Source organism: Penaeus vannamei, chromosome 15 (assembly GCF_042767895.1).
Source record: "Penaeus vannamei isolate JL-2024 chromosome 15, ASM4276789v1, whole genome shotgun sequence".
In the NCBI taxonomy this organism is placed as follows: domain Eukaryota; kingdom Metazoa; phylum Arthropoda; class Malacostraca; order Decapoda; family Penaeidae; genus Penaeus; species Penaeus vannamei.
The window spans coordinates 31,757,781-31,769,817 of NC_091563.1; the positions used below are offsets into that span (position 1 = coordinate 31,757,781).

The 12,037-nt window shown below is 36.8% G+C and overlaps 2 non-coding genes across 2 annotated transcripts; both read left to right on the forward strand.

Moving 5' to 3' along the window:
* The first annotated feature begins 6,732 nt into the window (after positions 1 to 6,732).
* Positions 6,733 to 6,805, forward strand: TRNAQ-CUG (transfer RNA glutamine (anticodon CUG)). Its single transcript has one exon. It is a non-coding gene; the product is annotated as a tRNA-Gln (tRNA).
* Positions 6,806 to 9,575: 2,770 nt separating this feature from the next.
* Positions 9,576 to 9,648, forward strand: TRNAQ-CUG (transfer RNA glutamine (anticodon CUG)). The gene has a single exon. It is a non-coding gene; the product is annotated as a tRNA-Gln (tRNA).
* The last annotated feature ends 2,389 nt before the right edge of the window (positions 9,649 to 12,037 follow it).

Genomic DNA, 12,037 nt, shown 5'->3' on the forward strand with positions numbered 1-12,037 from the left:
ATATATGTATATATACACATATATATATAAGCATATATATACATATATACTTATATATATACTTATATATATATATATATATGTATATATATACACACACACAACCAGAGACACACACACACACATATATATACATATGTACTTATATATATGTATATATATATATATATATATATGTGTGTGTGTGTGTGTGTGTGTGTGTGTGTGTATACATACATAACCAAAGACACACACGCACACACACACACATATATAGAGATATGAAGGTAGAGATAACCACAACATATATGAAGTTCTCATGGTGTAGTGGTCAACATGACTGACTCTGTATCAGGAGAGCTCGGGTTCGATTCCCGATGAGAACAACATAATCACTTCTTCTTTTATAATTGATAGTATGTAGGCATATTATCAACTATAAAGCATAATAGTGACAGAAATATAAGAAGAGGGAGACGGAGAAGGAAACATACATTATTTTGTGCGTCATGAGTCGGATGTAGAGATGATAGTGAGATAAAAATCAATGTAATCGGCCGGTTTGTTAAAATTGTGCAAAACTTGACCCAGAATTAGATGTATATCGGCCTATCTATCTAATAGATATACAATAATCTATCTATCTACCGGTAGATATGCGTCAAGACTGATAGATATGTATTTATTTCAATATACAAACATGTCTGTGGAGAGAATCATTCAGAAAACAACAACATAAATTGTGTTTATGATTATAATTTTTTACTTATAATCTAGGGCAATGTAATGATATGGGACACAGCCATATACGAAGATAATTCTTGAGTAAAATAAGGGAATAACAAAAGTATTACAAAAAGTTCTATTCATGTGTGTGTGTGTGTGGGGGGGTGTCTGCATGTATGTTTGTATGTCTGTGTGTAGGATATTCTTTCTCACGTATCAGAAAGAGTACATTCAAGATTTTCATTCTGATTTTATATGACCTTACGGAATCCAAATGACCAAATTTAGGCGAGATAACGGAAGCATACATCACAGAGCGAAGGGTAAGGCAGAATCGTGGTTGTTATGGTTACAATTTCAGGATAATTGAAGGGAAAGGTAATATGAAAGGGAAACGATCTGTTGTCCTAGTTGATAATTGTGTCTACGTCTTGTACTGATAACTATGCGCGGAGTTTGGGTATGAAGACTTTGAGGTTATTTTGGTTAATTTCTTGATGTTTGTTTGTATTTTGTGTCTATTTCATTTATTTTGTCTTTCTCTCCCCTCTCTCTTTGTCTTCGTCCCTCTCTCTTTCTTTCTGTGTTCTTTTTTCTCATTCTCTCTGACCTCTAGCTTCTTTAGTACAGTTTCACAACTTTAAATTTTAGCACTTCATTGAATACATAAGACAGGCAAATACATATGCAAATTCACGATTCATAGGATGCCGCAAGAAATACTTAGGTTCAACACTATTTTTATTAAGAGGAGGTAAGATCGTCGAAATGGAGGAACGGTTAACGCTGTGGCCTAGCAATTTGCAGACCCGCGTTCGAGACTGTTCCATGCCAAGTGTGGAATCACACGTAGGTCCATTTTGGGTTAGGATTTTTATTTGTTGTTTTAATTGTTTTCATTTCGTCGTTTTGTTTCTGTCGATACGAATGATAAAGGAAATTCTATATATACACATAACGGAATGTTTTTTTAATATCAATATATATTAACAAATGTATATTCAGATATTCCAGAAAAGTTCACACACACACACACACACACACACACACACACACACACACACACACACACACACACACACACACACACACATATATATATATATATATATATATATATATATATATATATATATATATATATATATATATGAATATACGTATTTTATATATTTTGACATTTGTTTCTTAATAAGTATATATATGTAAATATATGGGTGTATATATACATATATATGCATATATAACTATATGTATATATATATATACATATATATATATATATATATATATATAACTATATTTATATATACATATATATTTGCATATTTTTATATATATTTACATAATTATATATATTAGTTTATGTTTCTTTGTTTGTGTTGTTACTGGGCAGTCGATTTGTTAGCACCGTGAAGCACCAGGCGGCACCGGGCAGTAATTCGAATAGCCGGTTCAAAAAATAAAATAAAATAAAACGGTCGTCCGGTTACTGAAGTTCGGAGCCGCTCTCCCACTGACGATGCACTGACCGGCATCAGCCAAGGACGTCACGAACGGACTCCCGCGAGCATTTGGTGGGCGTCCTAACATGCCTCCCACTCAGCCACACAGCCCATCGCGAGCATCACCAATCCCTGAATTAAAGTCATTTGCAGCCATGCAGAAGTCTGGCTTTTGCATGTGTGCAAAGTTTATCATTCTGTTGAAGACAGTGGCAGAGAGAGAGAGAGAGAGAGAGAGAGAGAGAGAGAGAGAGAGAGAGAGAGAGAGAGAGAGAGAGAGAGAGAGAGAGAGAGAGAGAGAGAGAGAGAGAGAGAGAGAGAGAAGGAGAGAGAGAGAGAGAGAGAGAGAGAGGAAGGGGGGATTTCCTTTTCATTATTTATAACTTCTCTTCTTAGTTCTCATAGTGTAGTGGTAAGCACGACGGACTCTGACTCAGGTTCGATTCCCGATGAGAATATAATCAGCTATAAGACTTAACAGTGACAGAAGGAAACATACGGAGAGGAAGAAGGGAGCATACATTTTGTGTGTGATGAGTTGGATGTAGTGATGATGATGATAGTGTGCATAATAGTGCGTATAATGGTAGAGCTTTAAAAAAATAAAGATAATCGGCCAGTTTGTTTAAATTGTGCGAGGCCTGACCCAATAAATGTGAATATATTCAGACATGCATACCCGTAGAAATAGATGCATGTCATTCTATCTAATAGATATACATTGATCTATCTAACCGGTAGATATGCATGTCTAGACTGATAGATATGTATTTATTTCAGTATATATGCTCATCTGTATAATAAATATTCATTAGGTCGGGCCTCGCACGATTTTAACAAACGTCAAAGGATGATAATATGTGTCTGTGGAGAGGATCATTCAGAAAAAAAGAAAGAATTGTGTTTGAAAGAGATTTTTATTTATTTATTTATTATTATTATTATTTTTTTTTTATCCATAATTGAGGGCAATATAATGATACGGCTGTAAACGTTCGTATGTCTGTGTAGGAAACTCGCTCACGTATCGAAAGAGTCCATTTAAGATTTTCATTCTGATTTTACATGTCCTTACCGAACCCTAAAGGCCAAATTTGGGCGAGACAACGGACGCATATATTACAGAGAGAAGGGTAAGGCAGAATCGTGGGTGTTATAGAATCACTGAAGAAAAAAGATATAAAAAGGAAACGATAACTTGTGTCTAAGTGTATTGTTGTGTATATGTCGTGTACTGATAACTATGCGCGGAGTTGTCATGTCATGATGTCATGACTTTGAGGTTATTTTGGTTAGTCTCTTGGTGTTTCCTTGTTCTTTGTGTCTCTCCTCTCTGTGTCTTTTTCTCTCTCCTTCTTTATCTGTCTTCCTCTTTATTTCTCTTTCTCTCTCTCGCATGACCAGTATCTTCTTTATTGTAGTTTCGCACCTGTAAATTGTAGCACTTCATGGAATACGTGAAATAGGCAATGCATGTAAAAAAAAAATCATCACTCATAGGATGTAGAGGGAAAAAGTAGAAAGAATTTTTTTTATTCCCCTCTTTCTCTTTCTCGTTCTCTCTCTCACACACTCTCTCTCTCTGTCTGTCTCCCATTTTCCCTCTATCTCTCTCTCCTCTCTATGTCTTCGTCTCTCTCTTCTTATTTTCTCTCTCTCTCTGCCGTCTTATTTAGTACAGTTTCGGAACTTTAAATTGTAGCATTTCATTGAATACGTAAGACATGCAAACATGTAGAAATTCATTCATATACAATCATCTATCTATCCTTTAGATATGCATGTCTAGACTGGTAGATATGTATTAATTTCAGTATATATGCATGTCCGTGTAATAAATATTTATGTTGTCGGGCCTCGCACAGTTTTAACAAATCGGCCTAAGAGAGAAAGAGAGAGAGAGAAAGAGGGAGAGAGAGAGACAGAGAGAGAGAGAGAGAGAGAGAGAGAGAGAGAGAGAGAGAGAGAGAGAGAGAGAGAGAGAGAGAGAGAGAGAGAGAGAGGGAGATAGATAGATAGAAATATAGACAGATGGCCTCCTATCTTCTCTTAACAAGTTCTCATGGTTCCCGAGTTCGCCTGAATCAGTTTTTTTTTTTTTTCATATTTGGCAGTATGTAGACCTATCGACTTTCAAGGTTAACAGGGACTTAGAAAAGTTAGGAAGAAAGAAAGGGAGAGGGAGAAGGAAGTATACATGTGTTTTGTGTGTGATGAGTCGGATGTAGTGATGATGATGATAGTGTATAATAATGATGCGAAGATAATCGGCCGGTTTGTTTATATTGTGCGAGGTCTGACCCAATTAATGAGCATATATACGGACATTCATACCCGCTAAAATAGATGGAAATCGGTCTGTCTATCTATAATAGATATCCGTATCTATCTATCCTGTATTAAGCATGTCTAGACTGATAGATATGTATTATTTTTGTATAGATGCATGTCCGTATTATTGATATGCATTGGGTCGGGCCTCGTACAATTTTAACAAACCGGCCAAAGGATGATATGTGTCTATAGAGAGAATCATTCACGAAAAATAACATTGTGTTTGGAAGACATTATTTTTCATTTATAATAAAGGGCAATATAAAGACTGGTATATACGAAAATAATTCTTGAGTAATATAAGGGAATAACAAAAGTAGTAAGGAAGATCTATTCAGGCGTGTTTGTGTGTTGGTTTGTCTTTATGTATGTCTGTATCCCTGTGTAGGAAACCCTCGCTCACGTATCAAAAAGAGTACATTTAAGATTTTCATTATGATTTCATATGATCTTACAGAATCCAAATGGAAAGGGAGAGGGAGAAGGAAGCATACATGTGTTTTGTGTGTGATGAGTCGGATGTAGTGATGATGATGGTAGCGTGTATAATAATGCGAAGATAATCGGCCGGTTTGTTTATATTGTTTGAGGTCTGACCCAAGTAATGAGCACATATGCAACAATTCATACCCGCAGAAATCGATGCATATCATATCATATCAGGTCTCGCACAATTTTAACAAACTGTCCAAAGGATGTTAATGTGTGTCTGTGGAGAGGATCATTAAAAAAAAAGAATTGTGTTTGTAAGCGAGATGATTTTCTTTTTTTTTTTAATCTATAATCAAGGGCAGTATGATGATACGGGACACTGCTGCTTACGAAGTTTTTTACTAATAAAAAATAAGGGACTAACAAAAGTATTAAGAAAGATCTATTCATGTGTGCGTGAGTGTCTGCATGTATGGTTGTATGTCTGTGTAGGAAACTCGCTCATGTATCAAAAAATACATTCAAAATTTTCATTCTGATTTTATATGACCTTACAGGATCCAAATGACCATTTAATTATGGCAAGACAATGGAATCATATATTACAAAGCGAAGGGCAAGGCAGAATCGTGGGTGTTATAGATACAAGGTCAGGATAATTGAAAAGGAAGGTAATATAAAAGGGAACAGATCTGTGGTGTCCAAGTCAACTGTTGTGTAAATGTCGTGGACTGATGACTATGCGCGGACTTTTGATGCCATGACTTTGAGGTTATCATGGTTAGTTTCCTGATGTTTGTTTTTTACTTTTATTTTATTTCTTTATCATTATTATTTTCTGTCTGTCTCTTCTCTCTCTATGTCTTGGTCTATCTCTCCTTTTCTCAGTGTCTCTCTCTCTCTCTCTGTCACTCTCTTTCTCTTTCTTTCTCTCCTTTCTCTCCCCCCCTCCTCTCTCTCTCTCTCTCTCTCTCTCTCTCTCTCTCTCTCTCTCTCTCTCTCTCTCTCTCTCTCTCTCTCTCTCTCTCTCTCTCTCTCTCTTTCTCTGTCCTTCTGGCGTCTGACCAGTGGCTTCTTTAGTACAGTTTCGCGGCTTTAAACCATAGCCCTTCATTGAATCCACAAGAATGGCAAATGCATTTACAAATTCACCATTGATTGGATGCTGCAACAAATGCTTAGGTTAAATATTCCGTTTTTATTCTTTGTTAATGATGCATAGTGAGGATACTGTGGAAGAGAAGAGGACAACCGAAAAATGCGACGTAAAGCGACATCAAATGGCGACAGGGAGAAACACGAGGCACACGTCAACCTCACACAGAAAATAAGTAGAATACTGCAGTAGAGGAAGTGAAGGAAATTTTTTTTATCCCCCCCCCCCCCTCTCTCTCTCTCTCTCTCTCTCTCTCTCTCTCTCTTTCTCTCCCTCTCTTTCTCTCTTTCTCTCCATCTCTTTCTATCTCTCTCTCCCTCTCTCACTTTCTCTCTATTTCTCCCTTCTCCTCCTTCACCTCATCACCCTTCTGATGTATACAAAGCAGAGGGTTTATAATAAGGTATGAGTTGGGAGGAGAAAGTCACACTGCCAGACAGTAGCAGAGATAGACAGAAAAAAAGTGAAAGACAGGGTAGCAGAGACAAGGAGAGAGAGAGAAGACATACAGAGCCAGACAGACAAACAGACAGAGAAAGAGATAGAGAGACAGCAAGAGAAAGACCAAAAAAATTATCTCTTCCTACCCAGTAATAGTAAGTTCTCATGGTGTAGTGGTCAACACGACTGACTCTGAATCAGAAGGACTCGGGTTCGATTCCCGATGAGAACATGCCTCCTTATTATTTATTTATTATTAGTATTAGTATTTGATAGTATGCTGGTATATCACCAATTATAAACCGTAGCAGTGGCGGAGAAAGAGAGAAGAAGAAGGAGAAAAAAACATGCATTGTTTTGTATGTGATGATGATAGTGTGTAAAATAGTGCGTATAAATGTAGAGATAAAAAAAAAAAAAAAAAAAAATATTGGGTTAGGCCTGACCCAATGAATGTGTATATATATGGACACGCATACACGTAGAAATAGAAGCATATCGATCTATCTAATAGATATGCATCTATCTATTTATCCTTTATATATGCATGTCTGAACTGATAGATGTGTTTATTTCAGTATATAAGCTTGTCCGTATGATAAATATTGATCGGGTCAGACCTCGCAAAATTTTAAGAAACCGCCCAATGGATGATAATCTGTGTTTGTGGAGATCATTCAGAAAAGAAAAGCAAAACAAAAAAAAAAAAAAAAAAAACATAAATTGTATTTAAGAGAAAATGTTTGTTTTATAATCAGGGGCAATAAAATGATACGAGAGACTGCTGTATACGAATATAATCTATTCATGTGTGTGCATGTGAGTATGGGTATGTCTGCATGTATGCTTGTATGTCTGTGTGCAGGAAACTCGCTCACGTATCAAAAAGAGTACTTTCAAGCTTTTAATTCTGATTTTATATGACCTTACAGGATCCAAATGACCAACTTTGGGCGAGACAACGGAAGCATAAATCACAGAGCGAAGGGTAAGGCAGAATCGTGGGTGTTATGGATGCAAGGTCAGGATAATTGAAGAGAAAGGTAATATGAAAGGGAAAAGATTTGTTGTGTCCCAGTTTATTGTTGTGGATATATCGTGTATTGACAACTATGCGCGGATTTTTGATGGATGACTGAATTTATTTTTGTTAGTTTCTTGTTCTTTGCTTGCTCTTTGTGTACGTATTTTTTCCTTTATTTTGTCTGTCTCTCTCCTCTCTCTGTGTCTTCGTTTCTCTCTCCTCACTGTCTTATTCTCTCCTGTCTCTCTTTCTATTTCCTTTTCTCTATCTTTGTTTTTCTTTTGCTCTCTTTTTCTCTTTCTATCTTTCGTTCTCTCTTTCTCTCTCCCTCTTTTTCTTTCTCTCTCTCTAAGTTGGCCATGGCCTTCTTTATGTTAGTTTCGCAGCTTTAGATTGCAGAACTTCATTGAATACGAAAGACAGGCAAATGCATGTACAAGTTCACCTTTCATAGGATGATGCAACAAATGCTTTGGTTTTATAAATTGTTATTTTCTGTAGTAGAGAAGATCGGAGGAATGGAGGAATGGTTAATGCTGTGGCCTAGTAATTTGCAGACCCTATAAGTCCACGGATATTTACTTGTGTTTCGTATTACATGTTCAGTTAAGGTCTATGATGCCTTGAATATCTCGTCTGAAGATGAACCTTATTGCATTTCCGACATCAGCATCAAACTCGGGGATAAAGAGAATTGTTCACTGAAACAAAGGCTTCTTGAACATCGCTCTTCTGGGAGGTGGATTAAGGAAGAGAATACGGCGTTTAAGGAAACACGAAGCGGGAATATGTGAGTGGACATATAGCATATATATATATATATATATATATATATATATATATATATATATATATATATATGTATGTATATATATAAACCTGTGTGCACGTGTGTGTGGCAGAATGATGCATAGTGAGGATACTGTGGAAGAAAAGAGGACAACCGAAAAATGCGACGTAAAGCGACATCAAATGGCGACAGGGAGAAACACGAGGCACACGTCAACCTCACACAGAACAACGAAAAATACTGCAGTGGAGGGAAAAAGGAAGGAGAAAATAATTATATATATTCCTCTTTCCTCTCTCTCTCTCTCTCTCTCTCTCTCTCTTTCTCTTTCTTTATATATCTATCTATCTATCTATATATATATATGTTTTTTTTTTTCGCTCTCTCATTTTCCCTCTATCTCTCTCTTCTCCTCCTTCACCTCTTCACCCGTCTGATGGATACAAATCAGAGGATTTATGATAAACGTATGAGGTGGGGGAAGAAAGTCAGACTTACAGACAGTAGCAGAAATAGATAGAGAGAGAGAGAGAGTAGCAAAGACAAGGAAAGAGAAGGCATAAAGAGGCAGACACACAAACAGACATACACAGGCAGAGAGAGAGAGAGAAAGAAAGAGCTTGGGTTCAATTCCCGTTGAGAATGATAACAGAGCTTATTTTTTTTTATTTGATAACATGTAGGCCTATCCTCAACTATAAATCATAACAGTGACAGAGAAAGATAAGGAGAGGGAAAAGGAAGCATGCATTGTTTTGTGTGTGGTGAGTCGGATGTAGTGATGATGATAGTGTGTATTTTAGTTCGTACAGTACCTCATCCAGTTAATGTGGAAATAGAAAGAGAAAAAGAGAAAGAGACAGAGGCAGTAGCAGAGACAAGGAGAGAGAAAGGCAGTAGCAAAGACAAGGAATGAGAGAGAAAACATACAAAGCCAGAGATAAGAACAGACATATACAGTCGAATAGAGAGATAGAATGAGAAATAGTGAGAGACTGAGAGAAAGAAAGAGAAAGGGAGAGAGAAAGAGAGAGATAGAGATAGAGAGGGAGACGATACCAGAAACAAAGAGAGAGAGAGAAGACATGCAGAACCAGATAGACGAACAAACATACACAGGCAGAAAGAGAGAGCGAGAGAGAAAGGAGATTATTTTGTATAGATATAGCTTCCTCTTCTTAATAATACGTTCTCATGGTGTAGTGGTCAACATGACTGACTCTGAATCAGGAGAGCTCGGGTTCGATTCCCGATGAGAACAAGATTAGAATCATTTTTTCTTATATATTTGATAGTATGTAGGCATATTATCAACTATAAACATATCAGTGACAGAGAAAGATACGGAGAGGGAGAAGGAAGCATGCATTGTTTTGTGTGTGATGAGTCGGATGTAGTGATAATGATGATAGTGTGTATAATAGTGCGTATAATGGTAGAGATAAAAAATGAAGATAATCGGCTGGTTTGTTAAAACTGTCCGAGGCCTGACCCAATCAATGTGGAAATAGAAAGAGAAAGAGAGACAGATAGAGACGGTAGCAGAGACAAGGAGAGAGAGACATAGACGAACAGACATATACAGTCGAAGAGAGAGAGAAAGAAAAAAAGAGATACAGGAGAGGAGAAAGAAAGAGAGGAGCGAGAGAGAGAAGGAGAGAGAAAGAGAAAGAAAGAGATGGAGATAGAGAGAGAGACGCTAGCAGAAACAGAGAGAAGACACACAGAGCCAGACAGACGAACAGGCAAAGGGAGAGAGAGAGAGAGAGAGAGAGAGAAAGAAGGAGAGAGAGGGGGGGAGGAGATTATTTTTTATAGATACAGCTTCCCTCTCATATTAATAACTTCCCATGGAGTATTGGCCAACACGACTGACTCGGGTTCGATTCCCAGTGAGAACATATATATATTTTTGATGAGTCGGATATAGTGATAGTGATAAAAAAAAATCAAGATAATCGACTGGTTTGTTAAAAATGTGACAGGCCTGACCCAATTAATGTGCATAAATACGGACATGCATACCTGCAGAAATTGATGCATATCTGGCTAATAAATATACATTTATTTATCTATCTATCCGGTAGATATGGATCTCTAGACTGATGAATATGTATCTATTTCAGTATATATGCATTTAGTTTTAAAGATAAGATTATTTGTGTATAATCAAGGGTAATATAATGATACGGATCACTGCTGTATACGATGACAATTCTTGAGACAAATAAGTAAAAGAGAGAAAGAGAGACAGTAGCAGAGACATGGAAAGAGAGGGAAGACATACAGAATCATACAGACGAACAGACATATGGGTAGAGAGAGAGAGAGAGAGAGAGTAGCAGGTACAAGGAGAAAGAAACATTAACAGAGATAAGGAGAGAGAGAAAAATAAAAACATAAAGAGCCAGACAGTCGAACAGACATATACAAGCAGAGGTTAATTTGGATAGGTATAGCTTTAGTAGCAGAGGCAAAAATAAAGACAGAGAGAGAGAGAAGGAGAGAGAGAAAGGGAAGAAGACATATACAGAGCCAGACACACGAACACACTTGTACAGGCAGAGAGAGAGAGAGAGAGAGAGAGAGAGAGATGATTATTTTGTATAGGATTAGCATCAATGTTCTCATGGTGTGGTTTTCGACACGACTGACTCTGAATCAGGAGAGCTCTGATTCGATTCCTGGTGAGAACAAGGGTCATAGGTATTTTGTTTTATATTTGATAGAATGTAGGCCTACCATCAACTATAAATCATAACAGTGACAGAGAGCAAGATAAGGAGAGGAAGAATGAGAGGGAGAAGTAAGCATCTATTGTGTGTGATGAGTCGGATGTAGTGATGATGATGATAGTGTGTATAATAGTGCGTTTAATGGTAGAGATAAAAACAAGATAATCGGCGAGGCCTGACCCAATTAATGTGCATATATAAAGGGCATGTTTACCCGCAGAAATAGATGCATATCGGGCTATCTATCTAATAAATATACATTTTTCTATCTATCTATCCGGTAGATATGCATGTCTAGACTGATAGATTTGTATTTATTTCAGTATATATGCATATCCGTATAATAGATATTCATTGGGCCGGGCCTCGCACAATTTTAAAAAACCGGCCAAAAACTGACAATATGTTTGTGGAGAGGATCATTTATAAAAAAATATGTATGAAAAAGAGAGGATTTATATATATATATATATATATATATATATATATATATATATATATATATATATGTGTGTGTGTGTGTGTGTGTGTGTGTGTGTGTGTGTGTGTGTGTGTGATTAAGGGCAATATAATGGATGATACGGGATTCTGCTGCATACGAAGATATTTCCTGATTAAAAAGGGGGAATAACAAAGGTATTAAGAAAGATCTATTCATGTGTGTGTGTGTGTGTGTGTGTGTGTGTGTGTGTGTGTGTGTGTGTGTGTTTGTGTGTGTGTGTGCACATGTATGTTTGTAGGTCTGTGTAGTTAACTCGCTCACGTATCAGAAAGATTACATTCAAGATTTTCCTTCTGGTTTTACATGACCTTACAGAATCCTAATTACCAATTTTGGGCGAGACAACGGATGCATATATCATAGATGCAGAATTATGGGTGTTATAGATACAAGGTCAAGATAATTGAACTGAG